This window comes from Oreochromis niloticus, linkage group LG19, assembly GCF_001858045.2.
Source record: "Oreochromis niloticus isolate F11D_XX linkage group LG19, O_niloticus_UMD_NMBU, whole genome shotgun sequence".
Taxonomy (NCBI): Eukaryota; Metazoa; Chordata; class Actinopteri; order Cichliformes; family Cichlidae; genus Oreochromis; species Oreochromis niloticus.
In genome coordinates, this window is record NC_031983.2 from 7,790,028 (window position 1) to 7,803,104 (window position 13,077).

The following is a 13,077-nucleotide window of genomic DNA, read 5'->3' on the forward strand; positions in this document are numbered from 1 at the left end:
CCAGTTTGACTTGAGAGTGTAGGTATAAACCTCCCAGTGGTTCTTCACTTGTGCTGTGTGCATGTTACTATTTACTGCTGTTCCCACCCATACCACAAAAATGAGCCTGGCCATTTTTCAGTGCTATGTGATAGGTCTGACTATGTGTGACGGGCTAGTTAGTAGGTTACCTAAGTATACACCACACAGATAAAAGAACTACAAGCTAGTTGGCTTTGTATCCTTTTAAGTCATGTGCACCAACAATTTAAGATACAGTACACAGTAGCTGATCAGTTCAGTTACTCGCTATTGAAAAAAGCCATCAGTCAGTTCTTACGGAGAGCCATGAGTGCCAAAATGAATGAAGTAAATACATTATTAAATAACTAATAAATTATTAAACAACTCCTTAAACATGTCATTAATCATTGAACATTGGAAATTAATGAATAAATAATTGATTGCATTGTTTAAATAAAATGAACTGATTTTTAATTTATTATCCATATATTCAATTAATTGATTACTTTTATGAAAAAATTAATTGATGGCACATTTGATTAATTATTTAATGATGTATTTATTTAATTCATTTTTGCACTCGTGGCTCTCCATAATTACTAACTAGTAGCATGTTACCAGTCAAAGTTGCATGTAATCTGCGAGTCCTGGTTTTTAGTTTCAGGATCTGAAGGATTTTATTTTTGAGCCCTTGTTTTCAGTCACTTTCTGTGCCTCACCAACCTTCTGCATTAGTGTGCAATCTTCCATTACACGCTACGAAATAATTATATTTGAAAGTTGCAGATCTTCGTGCTTGGTGTGAAATGGATTTAATACTCCGTGCTGCAGGCTCGAAAATGACTGAGTACATATAGATGTCGGCTTGTGAGTGCTGTGTTTCACTTTTAAATTCAGTGCAACTAACGGAGTATGCTGTGTGTGTGTGTGTGTGTTCACGTAGCTGGTTGTGTTTAGCTTTTCTGTCTGATTTTTGTAAAAAGTGAGTGCCTGCCCCTGCCTCTACATGTGCCTGGGTCAGATAAGGTAACGCAGCGAGGACACACTGATTGCAGGCACGAGCTGTGACTGCATCACCGACCCCCAATTATAACTTCTACAAAGAGCTCTCCAAATGTATATTTTAACCTGCGGGGTAAAGGTCAGCAGACAATTAAAATCAGAGAAAAAAAAAAAGACTTTTTGACGAGTGGAAAAACTAACCTTGAAACTGGCAAATGGATCTGTTACACAGTGAAAAATGGTTTTGAGCCGTTTTGATGGTGGCGTCATTACTGAGTTATCGTTTCCGTTCTCCACGGTGGGTGCCCTTATGGGCCAAGAATCTACTCTGCATTAATTACTGATTGTGGATGCCCGCTAATTAACAATGTCATTCCAAAAGATAAAAATAGGAAGGGCTTTTGATGTAAGCGCTTGGCAAAGGCTCTGTGGTCACACACACTCCTTGGGACATGACCCGTGATGAGGAAGGTTGGTGAGCTGATATTTCATTATGGAAGGCAGCAGATTAAAAGACGCACTGATGGCTCTGGCGTCCCCTTATCTAAGTTAGGAGAGCGTTGTGTTCCATATGAGATCAGCATGAAATGATAATGTGTATTGACAGATTTTGCTTCTGTCTCACTCCAGCTACCTTATGCTCTGTTACACTTTCAGAGCAATATCATTCTGCATGAGCAGATCATCATTTTGAATCTCATGGCAGCATCCAATGGAATAGATTTGAGCTTTGGCTGGATTTGATGTCTCTCTGGAAGAGTGACTTTGAAATTGAATTTTGGCCAATTTTAACTCTGCTTTTCTTTTCTTTCTTTCAACTAGTGCTAGTGATGTCAGTATTGTCCTGCAAATGTAGTCCAGTGAGTGGAGGGCGTCGCAGTATTAATGTGGTCCTTGTCACGTCGAGGAGAGCTTTCTCACTTTAGGTCTGTGGTCACGAGTTTGGAGCCCGAGGCATCTTTTTAATGAGGAGGGACACTGTGAGAGGGGCAAGCTGACCTGATACAAGCCTGGACCCAGCCAATGCTTTGTCCTGCTACTCTGTATGTACACACTCACAAGGAGCGCAGACACAGAAACCCACAGACACGAATAATGCACGAGCCCCACAGAGACAGATCAAGTCAGACACAAATGACTAGCTAGGCTCTCTTTGTGTCAGAAGCAATTTGAAGTGCCTGTTGTAGACTGCCAGGTCTGGAACACACAGAGAAGCTTCTCCATGTTCACTCATAAAAAACATGCTGAGGGCTTCCATCTGCACCGGGGCTTCATCCACAAATTGCTTGTTGCAAGGGCGAAAAAGACCATTTTGTGAACAGTTAAGGTACAGCACGAGACATTAAATGCTTCGACTAAAATAAATATAGTGGTTTAAATAGAAAGTACGCTCTTGTTGCACGGTCCCTGTGAAGGAAATTCCCCCTCTCTTTCCTTGTTACACAGGTAATTTGTTGCTACGGATATGATTAGCTGATTAATTGGTTTACCTAATCAAACGTTAAATATTAATCAAGGCAGTTTCAATAACTGATTAATCATTCCTGCGCTTCCATAAGCAAAGGCGTCAAACATTTGGTCGTTGTAGTATCCAAAGTGGAAGAATGTTCCTGTTCCTGCGTTACAGCGCTGTAAACTGAATCCCTTTGAACTTTGACCTGATGTTTACCTAAAGAAAATGAGGTTATTTAGAAGTAATTATTTTTTGTGTCCATATCAGGGCTAAATTTAAATAGAAACATAAACAGAGAAGGCGAACTTGTCAGGTCCCATATGTGTAGTGTTACGTACAGGACTGATTATTTCAGGCTTTTGTTTGCAGCAATTTTAATCTATTGGCAAACAAACAAAATGATCTGGGCAATCAAGGCTACGTGCATATGAAGAACACTGCAGCAAAAAACCCCCAAAAACCCTCCAATAATTAATTACTATATTCCTGCCCATGTAATTAAAAAGAAAAATTTGGCTACCCAGTCTCTCCTGTCCAGTTAGAGAGCTAATTTGAAGACTTTAAAGTAACTGCATTTAAAATATGCTACAGAGTATATTTTTCCAACCATGCTTAAGACACCTGGAGTGTGAATGAATTCAGATGACAGCCTTTAAATCTGTGCCCATAACAGACAACATGCTCTAGAGCAGCTGTGGAAGTGCACAGTGAAACTCAGACCAAAGCAGTGCTAACGATATTCACTGGAGCAGCGTTTGCTGTCGCTGTTGTGACAAAATCCTCTCTTATGGATCCAATAATGATGAAACTCCCTCTGTCAGGCGAGGTAACAGCTCCCTTGGCCTGAGTGCTGTGCTCTAACTATTCACTAGCAGGAGAGAAACGGGTCCACACTGACTCGACACGCAGCGCAGGAGAGGAATTGGAAGTGAGCTCTTTCTTGGCGCGGATGTGAGTGTGTAGGCGGCGCAGAGCTGCTGCTGTAGCTTAAGTCAGGCAGGGCACAGCATGCAGAGCTGCCTTACTTTACTCAGAGCCTATGAAAAGTCTTGTTTCCCAATCAAATATGTGCTTTTGAAAAAAAGGCAGCAAAATTGTAGAAGTGCATTTAAGGAACTCCAGTGAAAAGTCTCGTTAAAACTGTGCTTTTCTCTTTTAACATCAACTTCCTGTATAGCAGCCCTGCTGTATATATTTGCTGTGGCACTTGGCTTGTTTCATTGGCCCTTATGTGACGTCCCATAAACTATTACCGTATATCAAGGTGCGCTGTGGTTGTCTGCAGACACTGGTAAAGTGTTGCTGTCTGAAAACTGAGTGTTTCTAATGTCATCATCATCTTTATGTTTTGACTGAGATGTGGATCGGACAGAGAAACTAAGAGACTTGTCACAGCCATATGATAGCAACTTGTAAGTCTCAAAGTAGACCCACCTCAAAGCCCAATTCTGTTATCCTCCATTTCTGACTCTGATGGGGACAATAATTTACAAAATGAGCCACGTTTTGTATTAAGAATGGAAACTAATAAGCTAATGAAACCATAAACTCATAAGGAAAGTCCTTATTGAAGTTACAGACAAAGAGTTGTTTTCCCATAGACTATACAACAGGCTCCTTTTGAACACCAGGAATCTTGTCTAAGGAGTTTGGAAAGAAAAGTGTCTGGACTTCTTAAAGTTGCTTGAAGACGTTTCACCTCTCATCCGAGAAGCTTCTTCAGTTCTAGGCTCAAATGGTGGAGAGTCCCAGATTTAAGCCCTGTGGGAGTTTCCCCCCCAGAGGGACAATGGACCCCCTAATGATCCTCTACCTAATCACATGAGCCCGGGTGTGAAAATGGGTGTAGGTCACAATCAGCCAAGGTTTCGGGTGAGCTCATTGTGAAACCTAGCCCCACCCTATCATGTGATTTCCTGAGGTCAAATGGCCCAGGATGTGAGTGGGTGTTAAGGTGTAATGTGTCAGCAAAAAATGACAAAGTTTTGACTTCTTTGAAACTATTTGGATATTATTAAGAAAGTTTATAAAAACTGGAAAAAAGCAAGACACGTTTAATTAGTATTAGAATAATATATGAACGAATAAATAAGGTTTGTTTCACTAACTTGCATATGAAACACTTAAGCAGCAGCAGTATGTAATCTGCGGAGCAGCTGAGCACATAGATCAAGTGAGCTTTTAAGAGCAGTGGTAGCGCTGGCTTTGCTCTGGAAAACAGTTTGGTGTTTGTCAGGATCTGTGTTGAGTCAGCGATCCACTAACTGCAAAAACACTTGTATTCAGCGATTACTGTCAGGTCTTTACGCATTACAATGTCTTATTTTATCATTTATATTTTATGCTTGTATTTAAAGTCCTTTCACACCCACTCGGTGCTTTCAAATTCCAGCTGATCTGTCTCTGATGTTGAATTACCGGAAAGATGTGGGGGTTTAATACCCAGTTCTCGAGCGGCTGACAAGAATGCTTTTGCCAAAACATCCTCTTTAGTGTATAACAGTGATTGGGAACTTTTGGACAGATAAACGTAGCATGAGAGAAAACACCTGTTATTTGGTGGTAAAGAATTAAAGCAGAAACATTAGGTTTTAACACCTCGATGCACATTTGATCCTTTCATAGATGAGTACAAATAACCCTTATGCCCCTTTTCTTTTTGTAATCTTCCACCCAAATATGACCCCAAACTCTCAGCTATGAAAAGCCTCATTGAGTCAATCATTTCCTTCTGTTTAAACAGTAAAGATTGCCTTCTGTGCACCACAAAGAGATAAAACTTTGATTATCTTTTCTATTGTGAATGCAGCTTTAGTTTATGTATGCAGATGCCTCACGGAAGCAATTCATGAGCTTGGAATTACGAGGTCCCATCTGCATGCGGAGGAGCTCTGCCATTACCAAGAGCGGGGAAAAAAAAGGAGTTTTGCACGTGAATGTTTTAATCATAAGTGGATATTTTCATCCTGGGTCTCTTTTTGCTGGACTTTGCCAAGGGGACATAGGAGACCAAGCCAGAAATAAAATACTTCAGCTCTTTTCCAAAGAAGAAGACAAAAACTAGAAAAGTAAATATTTCATTTTAAAGAGTAAATGAATGTGAAAATTGAACCTTTAACGTCCCTCGTGAATATCAATTTTTAAATTCATATCACAATGAGGAATCAATTTTGAATAAAATGCCAGCTGCCTTACGACGGCTCAGTTCATGTGGGAAAGGCAGATTGGATCAAGCTCTGGCTCCGAGGTGAAGTGAGAAAGCGGAACCCTGGACACCCTCTCCCACATCGACTCCTCTGTGCTGTGTGTCAACACAGAGAGCAGACTGGAGGCGATTATCCCACAGAGCCAAGCTGTGCTTGTGTTATTTAACAAGGTCTGCAGTTTCGATTCTCTGTTAGGACGCTGTCTGTGTTTTTATTTTATTTTATTGACCCTTATTTTCTGCATGTATAGGTTTGTAAAAAAATGATTAATCTCACGGAGGATTTGACAAATCATAACTACAAAGGAACACACACAAAGACTGTTTCTATATTCCTGTATCAATGATTTGACGTGAACATCTTTAGCAATGTGTCTATTTAGATTAGAAATTTTGGATAAAGACTTCACTCTTCTCGGCCACTCTGCATACTTCAGTCTTCATGGCCCGTAACGGAAGATTTTCTACTGAAGATGTCTGGCTTCAAAGTAGATCTCGGGGTGAAAATATGGGAGGATTAACGACTCCAAGGGTTTGAATGCCATATTTAATGCTTTACATTTCTGTGATGTTTTAGCCTGTAGCCTTTGTGTTGCATCGTAAGAGGCCAGCAGTTATTGCTCATGCAGTGACAATGGATAAACAGACAACAGTTACATGGATTTTTTTTCTTTCTTTCTTTCTTTCTTTTTTTTTACAGCTGCAGGAAATGCACGAGTCTGCTTGATATGAGGAAGCAGCTGAGGTTATAAGAAGCTGCTTTATGATTCCTGCACGGATTACTGACACCGCCGGAGAAATAAGGATAACAAGGATGTCGGTGATATGGGCCGTTGTTGCTGCTCTACTTTCTCTGTCACTTATGTTATCCAACGTGATCAAAATTACGTCAATCAAGATTTCATCTTTACTTAAGCCTAGAAAACTGAACAAAAATCTGTTTTTGTTGACACTTCTTAAAATGTGTGATCTGTCACTCTGCCTTTCCGGCTGTCTATTGTGAATCCCCCCCCTCTTGTCACCCTTGCTCAGGGTGTCTCATCCAAAGTCTCTATCAGCCATCTGCAGACTCCAGGGGTCCAGTCACTATCTCTTACTTTTATCTGGGACTCGGTTTTATGATGTCGCTTCTCATCAGAGTCTAACTGCCAAACATACTTCATTTCTGCATCTTCATATTTTTTTTAAAACAGATTTAGCTCTTTTCTTCCAACTGATCTCTCTCTCTCCTCCTCTCTCCTCCCGCCCGAATGCACTTTTGTGTGTGTTTTTGCTGCCATAGTATTTCCATATATAACCACATATTACTAGCACATACAGCATACAGAGGAAGAGTCTGGGGGCTGTGCTCCTGCTGTGCTCATACACAACACAAGAGAGCTGCTGTATAAGAATTTGTTTTGGGGTTTTTTCAGGAAAAGGAAATATAGACCTATATTGGCCTGCTCGCTGTGACAAATGTTCTCCATTTATTGTGGAAAATATATGAAGAACAGTGGTTTTTCATAAGAGCTTATCTTTGAGACCAAACATTTTGTGTAATAGTGGAGGGAAACTTTCTGAAAAAGTGTAGACAAAGGCTTTGCGCTGCCATATAATGCATTTTTTTTTCTTGCAAAGTATATTAGAACCTTTGCACTTTCAGCTCCAAAGGAAAATAACTGATTTAATGCACTCAATTTACAAGAGTTAGTAGGGAAGTCTGATAAAATGTTCCCAAAAGATTTGACTGAAATAAGCTCTTAAAAGTGCTCCATGCATGTTTATTTATTTATCTTCCCCCTCACACATACACACATGCTCACATGCACACCCCAGCCCCAAAAAGGATGTTAGTTGCCGCTGACCCGAATAAAGCTTAAAGTTAATATTTTTACTATGAGGCCATGCCATGGGCTTATTCAAAGGAGTCCCATGGGCAAGCAATTTTTTCTACACTTATATAATTCAGGGATATGTAACTTTGATCTAAATGGTCAGAGGCAAACGTTGTGGTGAGATTGTGCTGAGCAGAAAATGGCTCGAGTGTGTGTTCATGTGTGTGTGTATCTTTACAGCCCCTGAACCGACATGCGTTTAACTCATACAGATTTATATATGATGTAATGTCCCTGTAATAAGCATTTGTAGTGCTGAGGTGCCATTCTGTATGGCATTTTAGATCATTTTAAATCAGGCGCTTAAATTGAAAAGGTTGGGCAAGGTTTGTGTCCTGGTGTTCATGTCACGGAGGCTGCCATTCCACATGAACGGGCATGTGGACTCTCTGCCGTTGGGGACTCCGTGTCAGTTTTGTTTGGCTTTGACTATCTGTGCAATTTGGGATATAGAGAGGTAGTTTTAAGTTAACCATAAACATAAAGGAAAAGTAGTATATGATGATAGGCAAATGAATTAGTTCAAATTGTCCTCTTGATACTTACAAGTTACTATGTAGCTTGCAAGTATCACGTATATATCATTCTGTTGCTAAGTTCTGTACACGAACGAAGTGGAAAAAATGCCACAGGCCTGGCAAAAGTCACCTGTAAGGCTGATTGATTGATTGCTATGGTTGATGATATTTGCTAGTAAAAACAATAGTGATTCAGACCTGCAAACTTCACGTAGCCATCAGATTAGCTTAAGAACAGTGCATAGAGGGCTTCATAGAATGGGTTTCATTGCTGAGCAGCTGCATCCAAGCCTTACAACACCAAGCATAATGCACAGTGTCAACAGTCAGTAGTAATGCAGTAGTGTAGTACTGGTCTATAGAGCAGTGAAGATGTGTTTTCTGAAGTGACAAATCGTGCTTCTCTGTCTGGCAATTGGATGGAAGTGTTCAAGTTTGACGGCTGCTACTAGAACCATACTTGTCTCACTGCACTGTGCCAAGTGTAAAGTTTGCTGGATGGGTATTTTGTTGTATGGTTGTTTTTTAGGAGTTGGGCTTGGTCCCTCAGTTCCAGTGAAAAAAAACTCCTACCAAGACATTTTGGACAATTTCATGCTTTGCGGGAACAGTTTAGGGATGACCCCTTCCTGGTCCAACATGACTGCACCCCAGTAAACAAAATAAGGTGCATAAAGACACGGATGAGTGAGTTTGGTGTGGAAGAACTTGACTGGCCTGCACAGAGTCCTGACCTCAACCCAACAGAAAACCTTTAGCATGAATTAGGGGAGAGACTGTAAGCTAGTCCTTTTTGTTGAACATCAGTGTCTGATGCACATTTGTGAGTGCCCCATTAACACATCCGTAAACATTGTGGAAAGCCTTCCCAGAAGACTTCAAGCTGTTATAGCTGCAAAAGATGGGTCAACATCATATTAAACCCTATGGATGTCACTCAAATTTCTATGCGTGTGAAGACAGATGAGAGAACACTGCTTGGAAAACAAAGCAATATATATATTTTATATATTTCAGGTTGCCTGAAAATTAAACAGTGTTAAACTGTGTTACTCACCGGCTCTTATTTTCATTCACACAAACTTTGAACAACTTTGAAAGCAGAGTCAAAGTTTCCATCAAGCAGGTGTAAGCAGCCTTAACACAACAACAGCAAACACAGAAAGATTATTTACAGAGAGAAAAAGCTGAAAAAAGAAATAAAGAAAGAGCAATTGATTTCCTTTTTTTTTCCAAGACGAGAAAATGTTCAGCCTGCTTGAGTTTTGTGATGATTTCAAACACCCGAGCACAGTTTAGAAACTTAAATCTTTGTCACTCTGGAAATTTTAGGAGCGAAAACTGATTGAAGTTCCTTGAATTTTTATGGGCATGGAACAGTTACGGATACTCAGGGAAGAGCACACAGAAAATGTTATCAGTTTCACCCCTATGGGTTTTCAGGAAAGCTCAAAATAAATGTGATGAATGTGATGCAGCGAGAGTCCATTGACCGCAGCCTGCAGCAAAACAGGTTTTTACAGCGAGGAGGAAGTAAACCGGCATCACTTACTGTCCCCAAAATAGCAGGAATAAAATTGCCCCATTTAGAATGCATGGATGTTCAATATCAACAATCATTCTCTTTGTTAAAATCGTTTTCCAATATAGGGTCGTAAATACCGACACTGTCACCCTCCCCCCTTCTCTCCTTGACACAAAGCAATATCGACTGTGAGCTATCGACCCCGACTTGGTCCCAAATCTGAGCGGGAGACAGACTTGTGCTCCTGCCAAAGCAATTAAAACCCCGGCTAGACTTTCGATGCTTTGTCTTTACAGGCTGGGGTATTGATACAAACACCAGAAAAAGTTCATTAAAAAAGATGCAACAAGACAGTGAGAGTAAAGAGTCTAAATCACACACAGAGACGCTTCTTAAGAGCTCACTATCTTGTCTTGAGAACGAGCCAAGATACTGCCGCAGGGCACTTCGGTTTAGAAGCGTGCACTGAAGCGCTGTACTGTGAGTTTAATATCAATCAATCCACAGCATATGTTTGATGCCTCCTGGGATTTTTAGCTGCTGTTTTATCTTCAACTGATTTAAACTGCTACGTCTGAGGCAACATTAAAAACATGCAGAATTATTGTTGATATGTTTCAGTCACCTGACATCACAGACGAACCTACAGAGGCCATGAACAGGGACCTCTGGAACTAGTTTTCATAGCGTATTGATCTGTGTTGTCCCTATGATATGGACTCCTGGGAGCCACAGGCTCATTAATCAAGCTGACACTTGGAGTGACACACGGAGCTGAGGCAGCAGCACCGCAGCACTGGGGCGTCTCTATGAACACCTTTCCTTCTTTCTCCCCCTTGTCTTAATTTTTCCAGAAGCCTGTGAGCTGGAAGAAATGCCGATGTTGTAAATGGATACATGTCTCCAAATACTGCAAACCCCCTGCACCCTCCTCTCTCGTTTCACTACTCCTAACACCTTCAGGTACCTCTACCCTTTTTTGCACAAGGGCGATACAAAGAATTTAAAAGTTTATTCAACCCCATAAATAAAAAAAAAGGAAATTAACCACACTGTGCATGCTTCTGTATTCTTTCTTTATGGGTGTTTACAGCATCACACTTAAATATTGATACAGTGTTAATGGGGCAAGTTTATCGGGACTGGATGTGTTTTCTCTAAGAGCAGATCAAGTTTGAATCAAGATCAGTTTTATTATATCCTGCAAGTAAATCTTGCAAAAGCCTAATTTTTTATGAACCATCGGAACAATTGTTATGCAGCAAAGTTGAAACTGGCTTACACTAATTCACATCCATAGTAAAGGCATTAAAGGATGGACATCATGTATGAAACTGGACATAATAGTTACAGCTGTAGAAGATCACCACATTTGCAGTTATAATTCTGCACATCTGATTTACGTTCAGTGCCAGCATTCAGTTTCAATGCAGTGCAGCAGACAGAATTTGGATTCTGTCACAGATGTCACTGCTGATCCCATCCCCACTTCAACCAAATGGATTTGCCTAAATCACCCTTCTATTCATCCCTAAATTTAACCATCCTCTAGTTAAAGCAAAGTAAAATGACTGAGTGTCATCTGTTAAAACTGCCTGCTTACAGTGTCCCACCCACGCTGCTGCTTGAACTTAGAGGCCAAGAATAAGGACCAAGTATTAAAAAAAATCTTCTGTAAACATCAGCGTGAGTCTATATTTTCTAACTGGAACTTCACCAGCAAAGAGCAACCTCAAATATAATTTAACAATGTTTACTGAAAGAGAACGGCAGGAGTGAGCGAAGATCTAGGCCAGAGACTGCGATTTGGGGAAGGACTCAGTGAGAACCCGGGCCAGACAGCTCCCCTGGGATTAACAAGAGGAAGTGAGAAACTGAGAAAGGTGGAGGGATGGTGGGGCATGAAAACAAGAACAAACTGGCATGTAGGACAGGAAGGCATTTATAGACGCCCAACTGGAAGTGTATGCAGTGTTGTCCTGCTCCTGAAATTCTCATTTCTGGTCATTTATTTTGAACTGGTTTTATTTCCTACAACATTAAAGACAGTAAATAAACTGTTTATCCTATTGTCAACACGTGAAGTAATAAAACTGCATCGTATGTTTGTTGTATGTGGAAACTGGCCTACTACAAACAGATATTAGCTAAGCTGCTGTTTGATAAAAACATGAAAGTAAATTATGTTCAGATGAATGCTGCAGAGATTAAAACCCACACATGCATGTAGTCCCGATGTATATCACATTCACAGTTAGAATACGGTAGTCTATTGCTTATCTGTGCTTTTCTAATCTGTGAGCCACCAAAAATCAAAAGGAGCAAAGCCAAGATGAAGGTGAGGATTTCTCCCCTATAAACCTGCAAGATGAGGACAGCTATGGTTGCTAGGAGACAAATGACAAATCCCTCTGCATGTAGCTTTTTGTGTCTATAACACCCTTTTTTCTAGTCATCCCACACCCACACACATGCATATACAGGTGTACGTATTCAATCTGGCTGACATTACCAGATGCCATCCTCAATCTTCCACCATCTCCCGTCCGACCATCATCCTTTTTTTGCATTTTATTCATTTTTATTTGTTCTCTGTCATTTCTTCTCCTTTTGTGAAGCGCTTTGGGACAAACCTGGTTGTTAAAAGCACTTTATAAATAGATTTGACTTGACTTGACTCTGTGAGGGAGTCACCGATATGAAGGAACATTGTTGGCTGTCACAACCGAGAGGCAGCTAGAGAGGAAAGTTTGGAAATCATCCGCGTAGTTTTGACAACTATGTAAAGCCTAAGAAGCAGCCACATCGAATGTACCACAAATCAGAAGTTAGAGGACAATATAAGCAAAGATTGAGGGCTAAAGAGTTGCATGAAGTTTGATGCAGATCTAATGAATACACAGTGAAGGTAAGTAGCCCTCCTTAAAGACTTCTTTCCAAGTACAGAATAACTCGGTGATAACTGGTGATGACTAAAATGTAAATAAAGACTTGTTAAGTGAAATAGATAGACATTAACTGCAACAGTGCGTATGTTTATTAGGAACAGGCCTAAAAAACTGTTGAGCCATAATTAGGGTTGGAAAATTCACAGGAAAAGGCATGAAGTTTCATGCTGTGCTAATTATGTTTATCTTATTGGCATAATTACTTTTAATACCTCCTGGTTTAAAAGAAAGAAAGAAAGAAACAGGCATATCTAAATCCCTGGTAGAAAAGCTTTTCTTAAAACAGCACCACAGTAGAATGACTCCATTCGGAATCTCTTGAGAGAAACGTCATTATAAACAACTGCGATCTTGCTTGTTTATTTCTACCCATCTGCAGCACAATGGGGTCCTGCAATGCAGAGACCATGCAGAGCCATGAAAATGCAAGTCTAAAATAGGCTGTTTTGTGCTTATTGATGCCGCGTCATGTTTCATCCCCATTCCCCATCTGTTTACAATATGACAATGAGAAGATTGTGTTCTGCTATGGTATCCGGCGCATCA

At 40.4% G+C, this 13,077-nt stretch overlaps 1 protein-coding gene across 2 annotated transcripts in view; it reads right to left on the minus strand.

Moving 5' to 3' along the window:
* Nucleotides 1-13,077, minus strand: part of gfra4a (GDNF family receptor alpha 4a) — a 157,018-nt gene that overhangs the window by 55,839 nt on the left and 88,102 nt on the right. The window lies entirely within an intron of this gene.